Genomic DNA, 25,210 nt, shown 5'->3' on the forward strand with positions numbered 1-25,210 from the left:
CTCTCTCTTCCTCCCTCCCTCAATGTCTCTTTCAACCAGCTTTTCCTTTCCAGTTTGGTGACGCACAGCAATACATTAAAATACCCAGTCCACCAGAGGCACATAAAAAAAGAGTTTTTTTGGATCTTTTTTCTTTCTTTTTTTCATTTTTCTTTTTTTGTGCCCAGTCAAGGTCTGAAACGCGGCGCTTTGTTAACATACGTCGCACCAGCGCAGCTGTAGTGCCCATTGGCCTTAGTGCCTAGTTTCACAGGAAGTGTGTTCAATATTTTATCAATATTGACGACATTGTATACACTTACATTTAGTGCCAATATTACATTTGTCAGATACTATCGAAAGATGTCTTTCGCACAAGCCTGTCAAGTTTCTGACTAATTATTCGACGTTGTATAGGGTTTGTTGTAAGCATACACAAGTGATTCGATGCTAAAAAGTTTTCGTACCTGACGGTGACCTTTTGCAACAGAAGCTGATCAAGTAATTCGCAAAAGCAGCTGCTGCTGGTCCAGTTCGATTTTCAATAAATTATTGATTTATACCGTTTGGGTGAAAGGATGGTGGAAACTGTTGCTAGGGCTACAGCTGACATGAACCATTGAAACAGAATATCGTTCAGATGTGTGTCACGTTGCAGATGGTGTCCATATCGAAATTACGAGTATTTACAAAGGCGCAAGTATCAACATAGATAATTCCCAATGTTTCTGCTATATAAATACTGTGTTTGTATCAGAACAATATATTACTACGCCTAATTCAGTGAATTCTGTCGCGTAGATTTGTAAGTATACAGAGTGTTTCTTGAGAAAAATAACATACGTCAAGAAATGATAGTATAGACACTTTGAGGGCTGACTATACACATGCGTACCGCATTCTCAATTAGTTTCTCAATATGTAAGCTTACCGAACAAGACACCAAGTGGTTATAATTGAAATACAGCTACTCGCGGAGATCCGCTGTGGGCTGTAATTATCGTGTGGCAGACAAACTTGGCACATATGCTAATGCTTTAATACGGGACCGATTTACTCTGGAAAAAATTGTTCCAACTTTGGCCACCAGGTGCAAATCTGGCGCTGTGCGCTGTTTTTATGACGACATGAGATCCACACCGTCATTTGCTAAGCCGTAAAGGTTAATAATAGAATCAGCACTATGTCTTTATCACTTGTTTGACCTTTTCTGCCCAAGTCCCATTCCCAATACATGACATATGGAAACATTTCTATACGTGTTTCTTGCATTCATAGTGCCAGATTTGCACCTGGTGGCCAAAATTGGAATTAATGTTTCCCAGCGTAAATAGGTCCCGCATTAACGCATTAGGATATCTACAAAGATTCGCTGCCATATGATAATTACAGCCTACACTGGACGTCTTTGAGTAGCTGCACTTAAATTATAGCCACCTGAAATTAGTCGCCCCCTTAAAACACACACTGGTGGAGCGCTGTAGATTGTGTAGAACTGGTACCAGGCGGTCATGTGACCCTCCACCGCTGACATTAAGTCATGGCACTGAAATTATGAAAACGTCCCAGTTGGTTGTATAGAATCAGCACAGTAAGATGGGTGAACGTGGAGACGTGAAAATGGCAGACAGGTGCTAGCGCGTTCGGATGTGTCCATGACCAGACCGTGAAAGAAGTTGCCCGATTTGTTGGAGTTCATCGTGAACCGCCCAGCGTGCAGCGTGTGTACAAGGACAGGTGTGCCACACGCAGCCATGTAACACGACGTTAGAAAGGCGGTTTTATAATGTAGCTAACTGACAGAGACCGGACGAGTGTCATGCCTTGTCAATGACAGTCGGCTTCATACCCCGCGCAGGAATTGCTCCCGTCAGTGAATGCAAGTCCATCCCAGCCAGTTTCCGAGTGAAGAACATGAGGAAGAGAACTGCATTCAGTGGACACCTCGAGTCGGCTACCTGCAGATGATGGTAGCTTGGTGCAGGGGTTGGAAGTTGATGCTCAGTATAACAAAATGTGAAGTACTTTGCTTAAACAGGCAGAAAAACTCAATACTTTATGATCACTGGACGCTCTCATGTCCATTAAATATGAGGGAGTACGCGTACAGAACGATTTAAAGTGGACCGACCACATATAACTAATCGCCGATAAGTTAGGTGCCAGACTGAGATTCATTGGAAGAACCATCCACGAATGAGATAGCTTATAATACCCTCCTTCGACTAATACTTGAATATTTTTCGTCAATCTGGGATCGGTACCAGATAGGAATGACAGAGCCGAGCGAGGTGGCGCAATGGTTAGCGCACTGGACTCGCATTGAGGAGGACGGCGGTTCAGACCTGCGTCCGGCCATCCAGATTTAGGTTTTCCGTGATTTACCTAAATCGCTCCAAGCAAATACGAGGATGGTTCCTTTGAAAAAGCACGGCCGATTCACTTCCCCATACATACCACCACCGAAGCTTGTGCTCCGTCACTAATGACCTCCATGTCCACAGGACGTTAAACCTAGTCTTCCTTCCTTCAGGACTGATAGAGGAGCGAAATAGCGAAGATCCAAAGGGCTGAGATTCGAGCTCACACGAATGCTTACCAACAACTGTTCTTCCCGCGGACCATTCCCGAATGGAATAGGGAAGGGGAGATGTGACAGTGGTATACAGAACACCCTTCCCCACATACAATAAGGCGGCTTGCGGTGTATAGATGTAGGAACGGGAAGGGGAGAGTGACGGTACTACACTCATTTTCCGCGCCAAACAGCGTATAGTCGGCTACAGACGACAGAGGGTTTGCACGACTACGGCGCAGTGGTAAAGGTATGTTACGACAGGCGCCCTTGTCTCGGGGTCTGGGGAAAGCGACCGGAAGGCCACGGCCGAGCAATCGCCAGCTGGTCACGTCACACACACACACACACACACACACACACACACACAGTTCGTAAATGATGGGCTGTCCCCAAGACGCAGGCCGCCAGCTCAGTGGGTTGAGGCGGACCACCATACAAATCCCTGTATGACCCTTCTGGTGTCTAGAGATGGAAAAATATCTAAGGTATCGATATTTCAACTTTTCGATAAATCTCTTAAGTAACATTAATGTTGACCATAAGCTCACCGGATAAAACAGTAGTCACGGACGTAATAGTGCACACTGGGCGCTTTGCAGGGTCTGTAAATGGCGGAGTTAATTTTACACATGGTACTTCACCTAGGTACGAACAGTAGTTAAGAATAGGTCGCCCAAGACATGTTGCGCGCAGTTTCCTTTACTGCTGCGCAACACATTTCCAAAACTATAAACTATCTGATTCCTTCTTCCCTACAACTGACATGATTGTTCTTTCCACTTATTATCGCTTCTCTGCATCGTCATTAAATTGACAAGGGAAGAACTTAAGCTCGAACAACTAAACCCATGTAAAAATGATTTTAAAACACGAAGGTGTATATGTTCTGTCAGCCATCCAGATTCCAGGGAACATTAATGTGGGGAAATATGCAGAACGTGTTAATATGTTGATTTGTTTGTTGCCAAAACTAACAATTACACGAACTGTGAGCAGCTAAGTGATACGTTTCTCCCAGTTCAAATTTTTATCTATGTGTAGTCCCACCTAAATGAGTCGTTGGTGTTATTCTAGTTTTTGCACAGTACTGAAAATACCTGTTTTGTTTTTCATTAGACGCTAAATGCCTGCACTAGGATACAAACACTCACCGGGAAACAACCGACAAGAGCGAATCCTAGTAATAGACAGACTTATAGACGAGGTCATTGTTTTTAAATACCTTGGTTATAGATCATTCCGGTGATCGTAACTCTAAAATTAAATCATTCTCCACTTTATGAGGCACAATTAAAAGAATCTTAGATAGCAAAGCCAGTGCTGAGTTAGTGACAAAATTTTATGAAACAATGAGTTTCTACAATCCTTTATGAAGCAATGTATGACAGAAAAATAAAAAGGCGAAGAATGCAGGCAGCGGAAATGAGGAGTTGACGCTAGACTTTAGGATACGCAAGAGCTGATTCAGTCCGAAATGAAGACGTTAGGCTCATATCCAAAAATAACCTAAAATTACAAAACTAGAAAGAAATAGAGAAAGATCGATTAATTATAATTTTAGTGTCATCCATAAAAATTATTTACTCAGCTTAATGTAAATTGCAATACCACTCACATGTAAGACAAACAGGATCCCAGAGTTGAACCCCGCTGGACTCCCTTCGTGATTTCTCCCGAATGACTGAACTTTTCTCTCCCTCCGAATTCATCTCAACTTCTTGCATTTTTTTTTGTTATGAATGATTCAAATCAATAGCTTATAAAACTATTAACTACGCGAAACGCATAGTTTCCTCATAGACTATCATGAGCAATGCAACCCAAAGCCTTGCACAACCACAAAAATTATCAGCTGCCGATATTTTATTATTTAAGGCTTGCAATATTTGGTGATTGGAGGTATAAATAGTCTTCTCAGTCAAGCAACCGTCCTGAAATGCAAATTGTGACGAGCTAAGTAAACTGTTTTTACTTAACTGTGTGACATTGCTCTTGAGTACGTTACTTTCCTGAATATTTTGCAAAAAGACAGTAATCAGGGAATCGAGCCGTAAGTACCTTTAAATATTCCCTTTCATCATTCTTATAAGGAGTTTAAGCAGTGGCATACTTTAACCTGTCTGAAAAAATCGCTGTGCTGGTGATGCATTAACGAAATCACCAAAGAGAGGAACCGTTAAGTCAGAACGGCGACACGTTAACCAAATACAAAACGTATGACGAGGGAAAATGGTGTTTCTCCGAGCAAAATCCTGAAACCGAGACATGTCGTGGTACTGAATACATCGTGGTCGTGTACTCTGTAAACAGATATACATGGAAGTTCGTTGCGTATACATTTAGAGGGCAAGTAGATAAAAACTTAATAACTTAATAAGTAAACATAAAATGGTGCTGCTGGACGCGTCATCGAGCTAAAACTGTGACAAGTGTGTGTGTGTGTGTGTGTGTGTGTGTGTGTGTGTGTGTGTATGTGTGTGTGAGTGTGTATGCGTGCGCTTGTGTTTGAAAAGCAAAGGTAGAACACGCTGCGTGGTGCTGTGCTCTCAGCCCGGTTCTTCCTACTTATTCCCCATTACTCGCAAACGAATTTTCATTCCATTTTCAAACCATCCCCGTTCCATCTAATTGCTTTAATCGTTTTGAGTGGTCTACAAAGCCAATTAAATTTGCTGGTGTTTATAGCCGCACGTTTTTAGAGTAACTAAATATTCATATTACTTACAAGTAAGGTACGCAAACTGAGCAGGGACATCTCTTGTTTGAAACGAATGTGTCGAGTACGGCAATGAAGCAAACAAATAATCCTAATAAGCACAGGTCAGGAAACAAATGGTTTCCCCGAATCGACATATTAAGGCTAAATGCAGGGACACTTTATGAGTCCCCAAGGATCCAAACTGCAGATATGCACTTGAAGGAGAAACGCATTACAGCAAGTGTTCCTTCCACATGGCCACCGGTCATGTGAAGATAGGCTTCAGCACGTCTCTTCATCGATGGCTGGACTCATTCGAAAACCCCGTGTGTGTTCCAAATGTAGTGACAATCATCCACAATGCGTTCCCGGAGTTCGTCGACAATATCAATAGGTATAAAATACACCAAAGCTTTTAAATGTACCTACACAAACAAATCCGACAGGTTTCAAATAGGGGTTACTAGCAGGCCATGATATTAGCAAGCCACGATCGATACACTTGCCGATAATTCGTGCTACGTATTCCCGAACAGCCACATGAAAATGTGCCGGTGCTCCATCATGCATGTGCCACATACGTATCTCTTCCCCACAAGAAACATCATCCAAAGAGGAGCTGCAGCATAAATAAAGCCGTAGCCATTAACATCGTTGTAACACTGACATGACTGCACTTGTGCATACATCGTATAAGGGAAACCGTTGGTTTCGGGACCTGTGTTTATTAAGATTATTTTCTTCTTTGGCTTTTTGTGCATTCCTGGGAGAACATGTGTTGCTTCTCTGATTGTCTTTGCACATACACTAATGAGGGCAGCAGCGTACATGATGTGTCCAACCAGTTCGCCTGGCGTATTTATCTTTCGGTTGTACACTTCAGACTTCATCCAACCCCAGGTACAAAAATCTTATGGCGTAAGATATGGCGATGTTGGTGGCCAGTTAACTGTACTACCATGACACACACTTGCGCGCCACTATTCCAGAAACAAATGTACATTTAGTGTGTTCTATTTCGGAAACCATTGGAAACGGGACATGTGTTCATATGAAGCTTTTTGCTTCAAGTGAGCATTTCTGTTATATCCCTGAATATTAATCATTTCTCCCGGTGTACCCTGTATGTGTGCAGACAATTATTCAGTTATTCTTTTTAATTCCTTTATATACTAGTCAAGATGTCTAAACTGTAAAGTAAAACATGAGTGGCTGAAAATAAAAATGAAAATACAGTCGCAATAAGCTAGTAATAATTATTTTTATCTGCAAGATAAAAAACATTGAAGTGGCAGTTGTGAAAAAACGGCTGCAAATATTAACAACATAAATGTCTCCTGTGTACCGACGAGACGACAGAGCTTTAAGAATCGTTAGGTTTCGTGCATGGTTTTGTGAAGCAGTAGTGGCTTAATAACATTATACACCCTCATGGCAACTGCTTTATGTTTTACAAAGTTTATGTTGTTTGCACGATTTTCCGTAGTTTGTGGAAATCAGTGTCGTGTGGGAGGCCTTTATAGGGTTAAATTTGTCATGGACAGCTAGGTCATAAACGAATGTTGTTGTTGTTGTTGTGGTCTTCAGTCCTGAGACTGGTTTGATGCAGCTCTCCATGCTACTCTATCCTGTGCAAGCTTCTTCATCTCCCAGTACCTACTGCAACCTACATCCTTCTGTATCTGTTTAGTGTATTCATCTCTTGGTCTCCCTCTACGATTTTTACCCTCCACGCTGCCCTCCAATACTAAACTGGTGATCCCTTGATGCCTCAGAACATGTCCTACCAAATGTAATGTGAGCTTTTACAGGAAAGTGGGAAGGAATAGATTACGTCCCTATGCAGCACCCTCCCGAGCAATGGTCTAAACAGACGATGCGACACCTAAATCAGGACTTCTGTGCGTGAGGTTCCTTCTGATAAACTTGCCGAGAGAACTATTAATCACCCACTTGTAAAAGCACACTGGTCGCTTCGGAGCGCTGTAGACGGTATGGAACAGTAGACCCTATCACGGGATCATGCGGCCCTCTACAGCTGACATTACTTATGGCGGTGAAGTGGTGTGTACGTGCTTGTCCGTTGTATGGAATGAGGGCAGTAAGATGGGTTGACGTGGAGATGTGACAGAATGGCGAAAAGTAGCTACCTTGTTTGGACGTGGCATGACTACAGTGTGAATGAAGTTACCCAATTTGTTGGTGTATCAACGCGGACTGCCCAACGTGTCCATTAGGAATGGCCTACCAATTATAGCAACACAGCATACGAACAGTGGTCGCAAAAAGATCCTAATCGGTACGGTCCAGAGGACAGTGTTAGGCCTTCTCAATGACAATAGCCTTCACACCCGCTAGTAATTGTTGCTGTCATTGTATGCAGGTCCATCTCAACAAGTTTCCGAACGGACACTGCGAGTTAAAGCACGTGCACTGCACATTTGTAATCGAGTACCTTGTAGAAGGGCCCACAGCGTCATAGAATGCTGCATGTCTTCAGTGGCCCAAACAACAAAGAAACTGTACAGCAACTACGTGGGAGGCGTGTGTGTCGCGGTGTGTTGTGGGTATAGTTCATGCTGGAGATAGTTTTGTGATGATTTTGGGGCGTTTTTTGGTTCCATAACTTGGACCAACTAGTTACCGTGGGCATGAAACAGAACGTTATTTTAACATTCTCGCTGACCAAGCAATGTCATTTGTGCTACATCTTCAGGATGAACGTTCTACGGACAGTCCCGTCATCCAAAAGGAAAATAACCGCATGGACAGGGCTGCAGCTATACGTTCCTCGTTTGGCAGAGACTCAGGTACCATATCGCACCTCAATTGGCCCACTAAATCACACGTTTTTAATCTCACAGTAAATATCTAGGACTATTTTGAACAGCAGTGAAGCGTAACATTCAGTGTCCCAGCGTTTGTAACCGTACAGTATGTAATCACCAATGAGTGGCTTCTGCTGGATATGGCGTATCTGACGAAACTTGTGGATTTTCGTCCCGGCCGAATTAAGGTCAGTATCAAGGTTCGAGGCGATGTTACACGGTATGAAGCTGAACCTCCTGTGGGTGACTAATGTGGTGTCCTGTGTGCTGAAGCTCTTGGATTACATTGGTGTAGTTGGAAAGGCGCTGCGGTGGCAGAAAGTCGGTCGTTTTGCGCAGTGATTCAGCGGCTCTCAGCTTAGCATTCCGCGCCTCTGCCGCCTTGGAATGGCTCCAGGGCTCTGGTGGCCTTTCCCCTCGCCGTGTCGACACAAGGAAAAGCTTCGCCACGCGTTTTGTCGCCCCATACTCAAATACAGGCCGAACCAAAAGAATGGCAACTTTCGTAAAAAACAAAAATACTGGAATAGGATATCTCTGACAGAATCAGGACCAATACGGGATGCCTTTTATGAGGTAATTTTTCGAAATCACCTGTGATTCCATTAAGCAAGCATCGTCTCATATGTCTACAAACTTTGAAATGACAATTTTACAATCATTCATACATAGAAACTTAAAATTCTAAAAATTGAAAAATCAAAATAAGAATAATATAAGTATTTGTATTTTTCTCACTCAGTAAATGAATACATTTAAAATATACATAAATTACAAATACATATTAAAAAGAGATATTCAATGCAACATTCAAGCTATAGCCAACACAAAACAGTTTAAATTTAAAAAACCAATCCACAAATATTTCATTTTAAAATACTGAAACCTGTACATCCAAAAATATTCAACCAGTAACCAAAATGTGTTAAAGGATTATCAGTACGAAAATCAGAAAGATATCACTTAAATAACTTAATGGACCATTATAAACACCTGCATAATACGTACCACACTGGAAACAAGAATTCACCAACTAATATTAATGAAGATCTTATTTAATGTCATCAGAGACATATATTTGTTATAATTTTAATTATACCTTATCAGTTAATGATCTCCATCTACCAATTACCCATAAATAACACTTTATAAACTAAACAATCTATAATGTAAATCACATCATAAGCAAAGAAAAGCAAAGAAGTCGTAATGGAATTATTAGAGTTTACAATTATATGTGCTCAAAGAACAAAAAAATATTAGACCTACGAATGAATCATATCTGCTGCCAGTTGCTCATCAGTTTATGAAACTTAGCCTCAGAGATCCAACGTATCCAGTATGACACATTTAGCGGAACATGATTTTTATGGAACTAAAATCAACTTTCACTTCATTTTTATGGTGTAATTGGTATCATTGAGTTGTTACCAATCTTTTAGTGCTGTGTTACCAGGAAATCAAACTAAATCAGCAATATTAACCTTCCCCTCTCGTTCGTTTGGTCGGAAACCGATTGCTACTGGTTACTCCTGATATCTAACCGTTCTTACAGTACCAGATAGCTGACGCAATAGCTCTCCAGCGTGTATCTAATAAGACACAGTGGACATTTGTATTAAATTAGAGCAGACTTTGAAAACCATAGCGGAAGATTTGAACGGATCTATCATGTATCGTACTAGGTATCGCTACAGACTAACTGTATGCAGCGCAGTGTGACTAAAAACAAAATTTAAATACTTGATACATTCAATGCAATATAAAATACATATATGTGCTAAACCCTAACGCCACAGAAAAAAATCGTAGTTTGCTCAGGAACATGTCCTGAGTGTTTTGGTATCAGGTCCCCGTGGACTCCGGTGCCTTATTAAAAAGTAATTGATTTCTTATCGTAATTTATCTTCGTCTCTGTACTGCACTAAAAATTAAGCAGAACAGTGTGGATGTCAACAGGACGCGCTGTGTTTCTTGTATGGAAGCAAACTTGTTCCACTCACTCACAGTAAATGGTGGTGACAACAATAATGTCCACTTTACTTTCCGCCCTCGAGCCTCCATTCAGTACTGCTCAGTTCTGTCTCTGATTTGTTTTTGTAGCAGTGTTAATCGTAAGTTAACAGTGATACACAGCTGTATGGATAGGTTTCCTGACGAAGAGCTGGCCGATTGACCTTGTGTATGGGTTCACTGGATGCAATGGAAGAGCAGCACATCGACACTATGCTGAGCGATGACAAACAAGCGGTAGTAGCTTGTGCATCTGCGGGTTGTTGCATTACTCTGTGTTTGGTGCTTACGTTTTGGTAATTCCATATTACAGTTTTTTACTGTTCTGGAGCTAGTTACATAGAAAAAAGGGTAACGTGGGTAACAAACTAATTAAGTCATAATTACAGCGTCTGATATCCGCATACCTTTAGTGGACATTAACATAGGGTGTGTCTGCCTTTTCTTTTATGACAGCTTGAACTCTGCTGGGGACACTTTCAGAAGAGTCCCGATTTCAGTTGGTAAGAGCTGATGATAGGGTTCCAGTGTGGCGCAGACTCCAGAAAGCAGTGGACCTAAGTTGTAGACAAGGCAATGTGCAAGCTGGTGGGGGCTCCATAATGGTGTAGTGCGTGTTTATATGGAATAACTGGACCATGTTTATGTTCGGCTACTTAGAGACCATCTGCAGGTATTCATAGACTCCATACTCCGAAACAACGAGGGAATATTTATGGATGACAATGCGCCGTGTTATCGGGCCACAATTGTTCGCGATTGGTTTAAAGAACATTCTGGACAATTCGAGCGAAATATTTGACCACCCAGATCACCCGACATGAATCCATCGAACATTTATGGGACATAATCGAGAGGTCAGTTCGTGCCCAGAATCCAGCACCAGCAACACTTTCGCAGTTATGGACAGCTATAGAGGCAGCATGGCTCAACATTTCTGCATGGGACTTCCAACGACTTGGTGTGTCCATGACGCGTCGAGTTGCTGCACTACGCTGGACTACAAGAGGTCCGACACGATATTAGGAGGTATTCCATGACTTTTGTCACCTCAGTGTAACTCTGCAAAACATGTTCATATCCTTCCGTATGTAGCGTTTTCTTAAGTGGAATAAGAGTACCACACCCAAACCATGAAGAACACCCCTACATCGTAGTACTACTCAGGGGTGGTGCAATTTTTCATGCCACTAGGGCAACCATTCTCCCATACAAGTGATTTAGAAATTTTGAGGAGATTGTTATCTGCTCATCATTTTCTCCTACTGGTTTGTACAGTGCACTTATAGTACCTGGTCAATAGTATAAATAAACAAACAGTATAATTACAGTAAAATCTGTTTGCACATTTACAGATCTTACATTTTCCCTAAATTTCTGTTATTTTTTGTTTATCCCGTTGCAAAACCTGTTCTTGCAATTACTTGTTTTGCTGCCATTAAATATTCCAAACAGGTAACGTTCCGTACATTTTGCACTTTTGAAACACTAACACAAGCTACAATATCGATGCTCAAATCAATTTATGTGGAAACTATGTTATACACCCGCTCATGCACAACCTGTAGAATAATGTGTAACTTAAAACTCTACAGTTAGTTTCAGAATCTCTTCAATTTTGGATTCCATTATGAATATAGGGGGCACTTTTAGGGACAGTTTCAAAATATTTCACCAACTGACCGCACTCTAAACTGCAATAAAATATCATGAACATCATCTGAATTGGTTTTTCTCTTAAAGGCAAGTCATGTAATTCACAAAACACTACTCAAGAAACAACTGATTTCAACTTAGTGCGATTAGTTTTAACTATTGTCGCAAGATTCTCGGTGACGATTTCTTCTATACTCTTTGGTTTGTTTACGATAACATTTACGAAATTTCCGAGTGCATCTCGAAGCCATTCCGAATTCACATACATTTTTGCAGATTCGTGAAACTTTTTGAAATGGTGAATGGACGGCTTGTGATTGCGCCATGATGACTGCCAAGCGCTATACGTAACCAGAAAAGCGCACACGACTTACAAAGCGCACCTTTAACTGCTTTAGAATGAACCAACTACGGGTATTATGACAGCCAGTCAAGTCTAAATGTTTTCTTTATGCCAGCTACGTCATTTCTTGAAATTATAATTTTGGTCTGTTTGACATACATTCAATAAAATCATATGCTTTAGGGAACCGCCACTCTCCTTTCTTTCGTCATGACTTCGACATTGGAAATACTGATCAGGAGACTATTATCCTTTTTGTTGGCAGTGAGGAAAGTGACCGATAAGGAAGTGTCCTGCTAACAACACTTTTCAATTTTTTTTTCCGGTGACACCTTGCGGAATTGCGATCAGAAAAGTTCTCTATAGCTGAAGGTAAAATCCAATGCGACGGAGGCAAGATCGTGTTGTCATCCCGTGCCGACTTTGCGACAGAAGTGGTTTGTCGAAGGACGCGCGGTTCATCTTCCGGTAAGCGACGAGTTTGTGCAATGTACTGTCCATGGCCACTGCTTGTATGGTGCGCCACTCCAGTTTCATTTTGTCTGTATTGAGATTCCCCTAGTTTCTCCTCATTTTGACGGAATTCTGCGCACTGGTAACAACTGTAGATTAAGGGAAATTTTAATATTATAATTTTTATTCGTTTCGCCCAACTAAGCAGCGCGTTTGAACATTTTTAGCAACTTCTTTCTTCTTTTCCTCTCAGTATCTCTTCATTCATTCACCGAGTTTCTTCCCCCGTCCTTTTGGCCATCCTAAAATTGGTCGGGTAGACTGCTCAGTAAATTTGTGTTTGAGAAATAGGATTCCAAATTTCGTTCTGTTTTGAATGATCTTTCAATAACTGACGGTTTCTTTTATGTCTTCATTAACTTCTGTTATCCTGTTGCTGTGGTTTTGTCTATTGATCACAAAGAATGTGACCCTTTCATTGTCCGTTTTATATGGGTGACCCTAAAACTTCAATAACGTCTCCCGATAGTACGTGTCTGTGGTTCTTTGATATAACTTGATAGATATCCTGTGATTTCTTTTTTATCCAAATCTCATTTTTGCATTTCGGTATTAAGATTTTCCAGAAAATTTTCCTTTCTTGTTTTTCAACGATTTTTATTTGGGATCTTCCACCAACATAGTTGCAGATGCGGAAAGAATTTCTGTTTTAACAAAAACAACTGTGTTATAATTTATTAATTTTCCTATTTGAGACAGAGATTTTCAAAAATGGTTCAAATGGCTCTGAGCACTATGGGACTCAACTGCTGAGGTCATTAGTCCCCTAGAACTTAGAACTAGTTAAACCTAACTAACCTAAGGACATCACAAACATCCATGCCCGAGGCAGGATTCGAACCTGCGACCATAGCGGTCTTGCGGTTCCAGACTGCAGCGCCTTTAACCGCACGGCCACTTCGGCCGGCTGACAGAGATTTTCTGATGTATCTGTTACAAATGCTTTTATATACTCTTTGTAGTTTTGCAATTCTTTTTTTTCCCCAGATTCCCAATTTAGCTCCGCTAGTTCAATAATTTCTCCTACTGTCTGAGAATCTGACGAATTTGGATATTAAAGAATGTTGGTTTAATCGTGATCTGGCCCCTTCCATGTGTGTGCCCTCCCATATGAAATTTGTAGCACACTTTTCTCCGATATCGCATGGAGATTCTCAATAGTATGGATTGCTTGTGGTCTGTTATTTAAGGATATAGCTATGTTATCTGCAACTGTTAGACTATACTATCAGATTTAATTTTGGAGACTCCTGTCTTTAGTTTCATTTTTCCGTTTTCTTTAATTTCTCATACAAAAATTGAACTTTTGTTGTTATGTTGGTGAAAGTTAGTCTGTCCAGTTTCCGTGTTTATTTTTCTACTATTTGACTACCTGAAATCCCTCTAATACATCAAACAGTGCCCGTATCTACCGCATGATACATCTTTCTTAATCAGCAAATTTGATTACTGTTTGTTTAGTTTTGTATATTTGGAGAATAGTTTTAATTAACGTCTAGGATCTGTTCTACACATGATCACCTTTTTTGAAACCTTGAGTGACATTCTCCAATCAAGTGGTCTGTTTGTTTTTTTTTTAACCTATTAAATAGGACTTTAGAGGGTATTCTATATCCGACTTAGAGTAAGGAAATTCCTCTTTAACTGTCCGTATCGGATTTTTCCACTTTCTGCTGACGTGGATGAATTAATTCACACCTCTATTGTTTTAAGTTTTTTTCGCAACACAATATATCGTGCAGTATTTCGTGAAGAATCGTGCAATTATTTAGTCTCCTCACAGCTTCTTATTGTTTTCATTAGAGAACCATGGACCTAGCCGTAGCGAGAACTTGACCACCTGACTCGGTAAGTCATGTTTCAGTTCAAAGTAGTGCGCGCTATACTACACAGCTCTCAGGACTTGCGTGGAAAGCGTTAACGGAAATTACTTTTGCGGTGCATCCATGAAGTTTTACTGCTGTCATTAAATTTGTTGACAATGAGAAGGAGAAATTAATGACAGTGGCGATGGAGAAGGCGACAAAAAGTGGAACCGAAGTGTTAAAGTACTAAGTCGATAGTGTGTAAGTTATGGCAGGAAGGACACGGTGCTGAGTGGAATGGGATTCAAACATCTAGAAGCAAAGTGCACAAAATAAATATCTCTTTGGCGATATGGTTAAATGTGTTAGTAGGCTCCAGTACGTGTGAAGTTATGAACAAGACAACGAAATACCAACTTGGTGAAAACTGGCAACTATATGTCTAGTGTCCTTGTGTTTTTGGGTCAGACTCATGCCTCTCAGTTGGTTGGACATGAACTCATGAGAATCGATCTTCCGCCTGCATGTAGTCCTTGTAGTTGCCAGTAGGTCAATAGTGACTTCCGTGACATCCTTCTGGGTGTTGGCTAGCCACTGTACTTTCGTCTTTCTCGGACCTCGTTTATCACTTGGAAGATTTTCTGGTTAGTAGCGAGGCGTCCATGTTGTACGTCTGAAAAATTTCATAAGTCCTATCGGTACAATAAGAACAAACCGTTCATTCAGGAAAGACTGTACTTAAGAGCTTTCGCTCGTCCAGATTTCTTCTTGGATCTTGGATCCGAATATTTTCCACAGATGGTGTCGTTCCGTTTTATAGAAGGCATTGACATTGGTGGTTAATGATAATGATTTAGCTGCATAGACATAGAGGGTCTCTGAAGGAACATCTGTCTGGTAATGGCGAAGTCAGGCTTTCATGGAAAGGGCTTCCTTGTTATGGATATACCAGACGATTGTACAAGTTTTACGTAGTTTTTCTGCACGGGTTTTATTGGTCACTCTCTTCTTGTCAGTGTTTCCGATAACTGCGTTTAAGTTCTTTAAGTGTTATGTTGTCTAAGTGCTTAAAGTCCATATCCAGGTTAGTTTTGACAGCGATCTCATTAAACATCTCCAGGATGTGTGAGGTTTTGGGGGTAGTCTTGGTCATTATTGCTAGCTCCTGAATGCGACTTCATAGCTCGTGGCTTATGGCGTAACACCATTATATGCACTATTGAGGTAATTATCCAACTGGGCTAATATACCGTGCGCATATACCTTGCTGCTTTAGAGGGCGAAGGCTGCAATTTATCCAAGTCGAAAAAAGATATGATGGTTGCATTTCCTGTCAAGGGCTACTGTCGCAACTCCAATGGAAAATGACCATAGAAAGCTATTTTACAAGTTTAATTGTAGTACTCCAGATGGTTGTGTTGTGTCACTATACACATAGCAAATGGAGTTTTCAGGCTATGCGTTCTAACATAAAACAGTTATTTGCTTGTGTTACCCAAACATGTTTCAGCGCAGTTATGGCATCCTCAGAAATGATAAATGCAGTATATTTCGGAGATGTGAACACTGGGTTGTTGCTATTGCTTGCTTTCTGCTAATTTCGAATTGTATCTTACCTTTAGATAAGATTTAATTTTTCTGTGACTATCTATTTCCACAGAAATACAGGGTGAGTCACTAACTATTGCCACCAAGAGTAACTCCGAAAGTATGATAGGAGCTGAAAAGATTGTGGAACAGAAGTTGCATGGGACGACGGGGGCCATAATATGACGTTGGTTTTTTGTTGCTAGGTGGGGTCGCTTCAGAGATATGAAGGTCAACTTTGTTTTTTTTAAATGGGATGCTATAGTTTGGTACTTATTTTCTGATTGCAGCTATCGAGACGAATCCAATGATGTGTAACAGTAAGGTTTTTGAAGGTCGACGAAGGTCAACGACGGTCAAAAAGGTGGCATTGGACGCCGAGGAGATGTGTCGTGGCCGGCTCGTTCGCCAGACGTGACGCCTCTGGATGTTTTCTTGTGGGGATTCGTAAAAGACATTGTTTATAAAGACATTCCAACTACACCTGAAGATATGCGAGAGAGAATTGCCAGAGCATGTGCTTCAATAAGTGCCGAAGCGATAAGGAACACCACCCAATCAATGATAAGAAGATTGCAGCACTACATTGATACCAATGGTCATCACTTCGAACACCTTCTTTAAATGGACGTTCATGCAACCTTTCTGACCTTCGCTGACCTTCAAAGACCTTACTGTTACACATCATTGGATTCGTCTCGATAGCCGCTTTCAGAAATTATGTACCAAACTGTAGCATCCCATTTAAAAGAAACAAAGTTTATCTTCATATTTCTGACGCGACCCTATCTAGCAACAAAAAACCAACGTCATATCATGGCCCCAGTTGTCCCATGCAACATCTGTCCCACAAACTTTTCAGCTACTATCATACTTTCGAAGTTATTCTAGGTGGCAATAGTTAGTGACTCACCCTGTACAAGTAACGTAGCATCCCATCTGCAACACGCCTTCCCAGAGAATACCTCTTTCGGAAATTAGCCCTTAATTGCGGTATCAAAATCATATACATGCTGAACCAAAATAGGCGCACTCCGACGCCAGAGCGCAATTCCTTGCATGCTAACAGCACAAAAATACTAACATTACAGAAATGTCCCTACCAAAATTTTGCCCCATGCGTATTTTCGATAGAAAATGGATATGGAAAAAGACAATTCGGCAGCACTTTATTCACGTATACGACAAGTATCTTCATTCAACAGGCTGTGCTGGTGCCGCACAGTTAGTGGAAGGATAGAATTTTGGATTACAATACTCCACTTCGAGAGTTCAATTCTGGGAATAGGTTTAATTTTTTAATTGCGTAGCACAGGGACACACTGTTGTAGAAAGATATTTGTCGTACATGTGATAACAGTGTTGCCACAATACCTTTCTTCTACGTCCCTTTTCTACCGAAAATCTGTACGGGACGAAATCTTGTTAGGGAGATATCTGTAATGTTAGTGTGCAACGAATCGTGCCGTGGCGGCGCCCGTGTGCGCGAATTACGGTTCACGCTGCATATTCGGCAAGAAACATTAGCACGTATCAGCTTCGCCACTTACTGTCGTTATAGTGGGCTTGTTCTGAGCCTCGTAAGACGAGCTTATCTAGGCTTACTGTCCTGTCTTACATAAGAAGCGGCTGCGCGTGGTGTGTAGCAGAAACTGGGAAGTGACGATGATATTCCTGTTGCAGGATTTGTTAGACATCAGTCGGAGTAGCCGCGTCCAGGGTGCAGGACTCACGGGAATATTCAACATCCAAGGTAAGTTTCCCCGCCATTTACATTCTATCTGATATTTATGGTAAAATAGAGAACCGTGTCGTTTCAGTTATAAAGGAGAACGTATAATCAGTCTTTCACTCTACGGCGGAATGTGCACTGTTTTGGACCACCCTGAGAAATTAAAATTGTGTAATTAACAGAGTCTCGAACCCACCTACAACAAATTCTTAATAGGAAATAGCACTAAGCAAATAATCTGACTAAACAGATGGATAAGAGGGCTTTCCCAAAATTTAACATTAACACTTAAAGATATCGTTCAAATTAACGAATTTCAACGTAGTCACTCAAAGTATTACTGTTCGTTCTCAGTAAAAACTTGTAAACTTATTAGCTTCTCATGTCATTTTCTAAGTCATCAAGCTACAACCCCAGACGTTTGTCATTTCTCATTACACTATGGTAGCGCGATGTTTCTTAGGACATTCTAGACGAACAGAGAAATTCCCCTGACGTGGAAAGAAGTGAATAGCACTGGAACATCTGGAACTTCAACATCGCTTGGGCGAAATATTATGTTTTCCTCCTTCAGAATAAAAGTTGTACTGTGTAGGAGTACAAACTTCTTTGTCTGGCAGTACGTCCAATTCCATTGTGTATTTTTTGTCAGCCAATGCAATAAGAACAGCGTTGCGACACATCCTATAAATCCAAGCACTGCGATAGTCAGCGGTAGATTTACAATATTTGTTCGTAGTTGAATAAGATCCGGCTAATCAGTTAGCCCTCCTGCATTCATAACGTAACATAAACTTCGTCCATAAGCCCTGGCGGATCAATCGGGACCGACCGAACGCTGAGCCATCCTCTGCCAGTGGCGTCATTGGATGTGGTATGGTGGGGCGTGGGGTCAGCACACCACTCTCCCGGCCGTTGTGGAGCTGCTGCTACTCGGTCAAGTATCTCCTTAACCGACATCACGAGGGGCAGTGCGTCCCCACATCCCGGACATCACGAGACGGAGTGCACCCCCTTCAAGTCCTCCCACCAAGGGAAAAGCCGTCACAGTATCGAGAATCGAACATGGACCCTCCGCACAGCAGTCAAGCGCAGTGACCACGTGCGCCCATAACCAATGAAAATTACTTCACTTCTCGAATCTGCTGGGATACGGGCCTATAATTCGCCTCTACGTCAACAGATTCCTGGACAGAGCACACGTTAATCACAAGGTCCAAGTATTCTTTATTAGCCGTTGTCCAGCAACGAGTCCCTTCTCCCCTCCTGCCTCATGGGATCAACTGCATACCTTTCTGGTAGTCTAGCACACCTGGAAGAAAGGATAATGTGTAGAAATGGATTAACCAAACCGAAGGGACTGTTTCCAGAACGATGGTTGACACTGCAGCTGAGTATGCAGTTTCTCTTCACGGGCGATCGTATCCGTCCGTAGACGTTTCGTTTGTTTTTCTCGGATGAGCTCGGCGCTCCTGCCCTGGCGGGCCATTCAGTATGTGAAGTCATCGTTGTCGCATCTCGATCTATTCAGTGACATATGATCGATACGATAACGGCAACAACCACTGCGAGTCACGACAGCTACTGATTAAGCATCACTGGGGTCAGAAATGAGTTTCGATTTTGCAAAGTTTCGGGTGCACACAAGCGTGACAGTCTAGTGATATCGTAAAATGATTTGACAGCCCAGTGGAGTAGCTGTATTGACGTTCGCGTTTCGGGCAGAATGATACTGTATTGTACCATTAATTGGACCTAACAGTAACCAGCAAGTAGGGAGTATCGTCCAAACTTGAAGTATTCATGACAGTTAAAGTTTTATTTTAAGTTTCATGGCATAATTTGGTCCCAAAAATTTCAGACTCAGTTTCAACAGAAGATATAGTAAAAGAATGTTACAAATTCACACCCAAGTGTGCTCAATTATCCTTTACTTCACGCTCATCTTATTAGACAGACAAGCAAAGGTCTGAAAAGGCGGAATTCTGATTAGAGAGTGGGGAACGGCGATGTAAGAGGTGCCGACCGTCTACCGTGTCATCGTCTGCCATTGGCATCATTCGCATGCGAAATGGAGAGAAACTGTCAGCTTCCAGAACTCACGGCTACTTCTTCTCATTCAAATAGCTCCTCAACTGGCAATACGAGACTGAATTATCTGGTTCTCCAACGAAGAAAACATCTCTGGTAGTACCGGGAACTGAACCAAGGTCCTCTCATGGTGGTTAGAAACGCTTGCTACTCAGCTGCAGAGGCGGAGATTATAGATGGAAACGAGGTGACATTAACAAGATTATTGTCTCCTTTTGTACAGCACGTCCACCTATTCCTTCCTCCCTTTCCGCCGTTTCAGTACTCGCCTAGGCAAAAAGAATTATCGTAGAGGTGCAGCGGCCATTAGGTTGTCTGATAGACAGGCGACAATCTGGCCAATAAGCGAGCAACGTACTAGCGAAGTCAAACGACGAGGCCGGGCTTGCGATACCAACAGTCGTAGGACTGCGCAGAGGCTGCACGTTAGCCGCAGGCGTTGACTGCTGCCAGAGATTCACGTTCGGCGCGACAGGGGGAAGCACTGCATGTCTGCTTCGCATAATATTTCAGACAACTTCGATGCCAGCGCTGCACGTAGACAAGCAGATGGGCCGTTCTGTCGCCTGTGGCCGTGGCCTTCTCTAAGGCTTAGCGGTAACAGGGCGTCGATGAAATATTTATACCACCTGTGCCGTTACAGTACTTCCCATCGACGCGAGCTACATATAGACCGCCTACACAGCTGGGCACAATCGTGCGTGCAAAGCCCACTCGTAATACGTTATGGCTATTGCCCGCTCTGAATGTGGGGTAGGGGAAGATGGGGTGGGGCAAATAAAATGTTATTTTCGTGGAAAACGGAGCAGGGGAGCAACCGGGGCACAATTTCTTAGAGAGTAAAGACGCGAAACAAAGTATACATTAGTGCACAAAACTTAAGGACGCAAGTAACTTTCGTATGAAGTGTCACTGCCAAGTAACATAGCTTTATGAAACTTGGAACATCAATAGAAAGAAATGCTACAGTATAGTACAGAAGGAAAGACATATGCAATGAGACGAACAGAAATTCATTCAAAGACAATAAGTACATTTCAGTATTTATGATGGTCCCGTGAACATTACAAGCAAACGGCCTTGCCGCAGTGGTAACACCGGTTCCCGCCGAAGTTAAGCGCTGTCGGGCTTTGCTAGCACTTGGATGGGTGACGGTCGGGGTCTGTCGAGCGCTGTTGACAAGCGGGGTGTACTCAGCCGTTATGAGGCCAATTGAGAAGCTACTTGAATGAGAAGTAGCGGCACCTGTCACGAAAACCGACAACGGCCGGGTGAGCGGTTTTCTGACCACATGCCCCTCCATACCTGCATGCAGTGAGGCCTGTCGGCAGAAGATGACACGGCGGTCGGTCGGTACTATTGGACCTTGGAGGCCTCTTCGGACGGAAATATAAACGTTACAAAAGGCGGGACGTAGCTTCAGTAGGGTGTGTGATCACCTACAACGGCATTGCATGCTCTGCAACGTTCTTCCATGCTGGCCAAAAAGACGAAAAGAGTTCTTATGGTAGGCCGCTGCATTCCTCCACCAGTGCGGTTGACAACTGCTGTATGGTCGTTGGTGTATGTGGACGTGCTTCAATACATCTCCTGCCGGCCGCTGTGGCCGCGCGGTTCTAGGCGCCTCAGTCCGGAACCGCGCGACTGCTACGGTCGCAGGTTCGAATCCTGCCTCTGGCATGGATGTGTGTGATGTCCTTAGGTTAGTTAGGTTTAAGTAGTTCTAAGTTCTGGGGGTCTGATGACCTGAGATGTTAAGTCCCATAGTGCTCAGTGCCAATACATCTCCCCAACGCTTGCCAAGCGTGCTCGATGGGATTTAGGTCAGGTGAAAGGCCAGGCCGATCCATTCGCCAAATAACCTCTCGTTCCAAGAGCTCCGCCACTTGCGCTGTTGGAAACGATTGCGCATTTTCATCCAAAAAAATGAAGTCAGGGCCGAGTACACCCCAGAAACAACGCAAATGGGAAAGGGATACAGTGTCATAGTAGTCTTGACTGGTGATTATACCGTGTTCAAACATTTGGAGATCAGTACGTCCATACAACATTATGCCTCCCCACATCATAATACCTGGACCCCAAAACGACCATATTCGACAATGTTCCTGGGTGCATTGTGTGTTCCAACCCCTCGTCATATGAGGGTACGTCGAGAATCACTACTCAGGCTGAACCTGCTGTCATCCGAGAAGAACACGCGCTCCCACTCCTCGTCGTTCCAGTCTCTGTGCTCCTCACACCATTGCAAACGGTGTCGCGATGCGCGGTGTCAACGGAACACACCGTACTGCTCGTCGGGCAAAGAAGCCACCCCAATGTGGAGCGTGAGATTGCGTGTTTTGCAATCCTGTTGAATGTGGTTGCAACCGCACCCGCTGTTTGCTGTGGGGTCTCTTCCTGCCTGTTGCACGATGTAGCGGTCATCTGCTGCTATGTCAATCGTGGTGTACCACCTCCTCCCCTTCGTGAAACATTGCCTGTGTTTCAGACGGCTACCCATGCGCCTGAAACAACGTTGTGAGGAATACCAAACTCCTGGACAACAATCGTCACACTTCGCCCTTCTTCCGGTTTCACGATGATTCTTCTTCGTGTGAAGTGATCCAAATGTAGTCTCCGGACCATGTTGTAATGAAAACAGTGAACCGTAACTGCTCTCTTATTGACACACACTGTCTTTTCCCGTTACTCCAATTGCCTCGTGTTGTGGCAAAAGCTCCCTTTGGTACTATAGTCACGCTGGCTTCATGCTATGCACGACTGGTAAACCTCTGGCACATGCTCCCACACATTCATCCATTCCCAACGCATAGTTAATATATTATGTTACTTTATCTATCTCGTCCTTGAGTTTTGCAGATCGGTGTAGTTTCAGTGACGTTTGTATCTGTATAATGTTGAATAGGAACACTTTTATAGAAATTTGACGATTCCTTTCTACAGGAACATGTATGTCACAAATTAAATATTATCTGGTGTGCGACAGATTTGTGTCACAGGACTGCTATTATACATGTTATACATTTGTGACTTATCGGACATTGATAGTTACAATCTCAGGCATTTCACGGATGGTGCACTGAAGAAATATTGTTGTCCTCGTCTCCAGTCTGAAGACTGGTTTCATGCAGCTTTCCACGCTAGTCTATTCTGTGCAAGCCTCTTCATCTGTGAATAACTAGGCAAACTACATTCATTTTGATCTGCTTACAGTATTCATGCCTAGGTTTCTCTCTATAAATTTAACTCCTCACACTTCCCTCCATTACCAAATTGCTCTGTTGGACACATCCAACATCACAGACACCAGACGCATACATATAGAAACCTTCTTTTAGTTTTGTTCGGTTAGATTCAGTGCCACATCAGCTAATATTTAGCACTTTTTTTGCAGCACGACATTTCAAAAACTTCTATACTCTTCTTACATCGTCATACTGATAAACAGGCTCATACATTATGTCATCAAAAGTATCCGGACACCCCGAAAAACATACGTTTTTCATATTAGGTGCATTGTGCTGCCACCTACTGCCAGGTGCTCCATATCAGCGACCTCAGTAGTCATTAGACATCATGAGAGAGCAGAATGGGGCGCTCCGCGGAACTCACGGACTTCGAAGGTGGTCAGGTTATTGGGTGTCACTTGTGTCATACGTCTGCACGCGAGATTTCCACACTCCTAAACATCCCTAAGTCCACTGTTTCCGATGTGATAGTGAAGTGGAAACGTGAAGGGACACGTACAGCACAAAAGCGTACAGGCCGACCTTGTCTGTTGACTGACAGAGACCGCCGACAGTTGAAGAGGGTCGTAATGTGTAACAGGCAGACATCTATTCAGACCATCACACAGGAATTCCAAACTGCATCAGGATACACTGCAAGTACTATGACAGTTAGGCAGGAGGTGAGAAAACTTGGATTTCATGGCCGCACATCCCGCCGGTAAATGCCAAACGACGCCTCGCTTGATGTAAACAGTGTAAACGTAGGACAATTGAACAGTTCGAAAACGTGTGAAGTTACGAATCACGGTACATAATGTGGCGGCGATCCGATGTCAGGGTGTAGGTATGGCGAATGCCCGGTGCACGTCATCTGCCAGGGTGTGTAGTGGCAACACTAAAATTTGGAGGCGGTGGTGTTATGGTGTGGTCGTGTTTTTCATGGAGGGGTCTAGCACCCCTTGTTGTTTTGCGTGGCACTATCACAGTACAGGCCTACATTGATGTTTTAAGCACATTCTTGCTTCCCACTGTTGAAGAGCAATTCGGGGATGGCGATTGTATCTTTCTACACGATCGAGCACCTGTCCATAATGCACGACCTGTGGCTGGGTTGTTACACGACAACAACATTCCTGTAATGGACTGACCTCCACAGAGTCCTGACCTGAATCCTATAGAACAACGACTTCGTGCCAGGCCTCAACGACCGACATCGATACCCCTCCTCAGTGCAGCACTCCGTTAAGAATGGGCTGTCATTCCCCAAGAAACCTTCCAGCATCTCATTGAACGTATGCCTGCGAGAGTGGAAGGTGTCATCAAGGATAAAGGTCGGCCAACACCATTTTGAATTCCAGCATTACCGATGGAGGGGGCCACGAGCTTGTAAGTCATTTTTAGCTAGGTGTCCGGATACTTTTGATCACATAGTGTACTTCCAAGTTCTTTGTAAATTTGACTCGATTTTGTAAGCATTGAAATAACTTCACATATCCTTAAAACCCGCGAAGCTTCATTTCGTTTCCTCCTCCCCTTCGTCCGCAGCTCGTGGTCGTGCGGTAGCGTTCTCGCTTCCCGCGCCCGGGTTCCCGAGTTCGATTCCCGGCAGGGTCAGGGATTTTCTCTGCCTCGTGATGACTGGGTGTTGTGTGATGTCCTTAGGTTAGTTAGGTTTAAGTAGTTCTAAGTTCTAGGGTACTGACGACCATAGATGTTAAGTCCCATAGTGCTCACAAGGGAACCTCCCCATCGCAACCCCCTCAGATTTAGTTATAAGTTGGCACAGGGATAGGCCTTGAAAAACTGAACACAGATCAATCGAGAAAACAGGAAGAAGTTGTGTGGAACTATGAAAAAAATAAGCAAAATATACAAACTGAGTAGTCCATGCGCAAGGTAAGCATCATCAAGGAGAGTGTCAGCTTACAAGCGCCGTGGTCCCGTGGTTAGCGTGAGCAGCTGCGGAACGAGAGGTCCTTAGTTCAAATCTTCTCTCGAGTGAAAAGTTTAATTTTTTATTTTCAGATAATTATCAAAGTTCAGGCACTCACACATAATCAACTTCGCTCTCCAAAATTCCAGGACATGTTCAGATTTGCTTGGACATATGCAGGATTTGACGGTCTACGCACGGAAACATTTGAAAACGCAAAA

The 25,210-nt window shown here is 42.9% G+C and overlaps 1 protein-coding gene across 3 annotated transcripts in view; it reads left to right on the forward strand.

The window, feature by feature from the left end:
- The window catches only part of LOC126248510 (elongation of very long chain fatty acids protein AAEL008004), a 351,103-nt gene that overhangs the window by 108,170 nt on the left and 217,723 nt on the right, over positions 1-25,210 (forward strand). For all 3 annotated transcript variants that reach the window (XM_049949556.1, XM_049949559.1, XM_049949557.1), the window contains exon 2: positions 17,684-17,753. The gene's annotated coding sequence lies outside the window, so the exon portion shown is untranslated. The remainder of the gene's footprint in view (positions 1-17,683; positions 17,754-25,210) is intronic.

This window comes from Schistocerca nitens, chromosome 3 (assembly GCF_023898315.1).
Source record: "Schistocerca nitens isolate TAMUIC-IGC-003100 chromosome 3, iqSchNite1.1, whole genome shotgun sequence".
Taxonomy (NCBI): Eukaryota; Metazoa; Arthropoda; class Insecta; order Orthoptera; family Acrididae; genus Schistocerca; species Schistocerca nitens.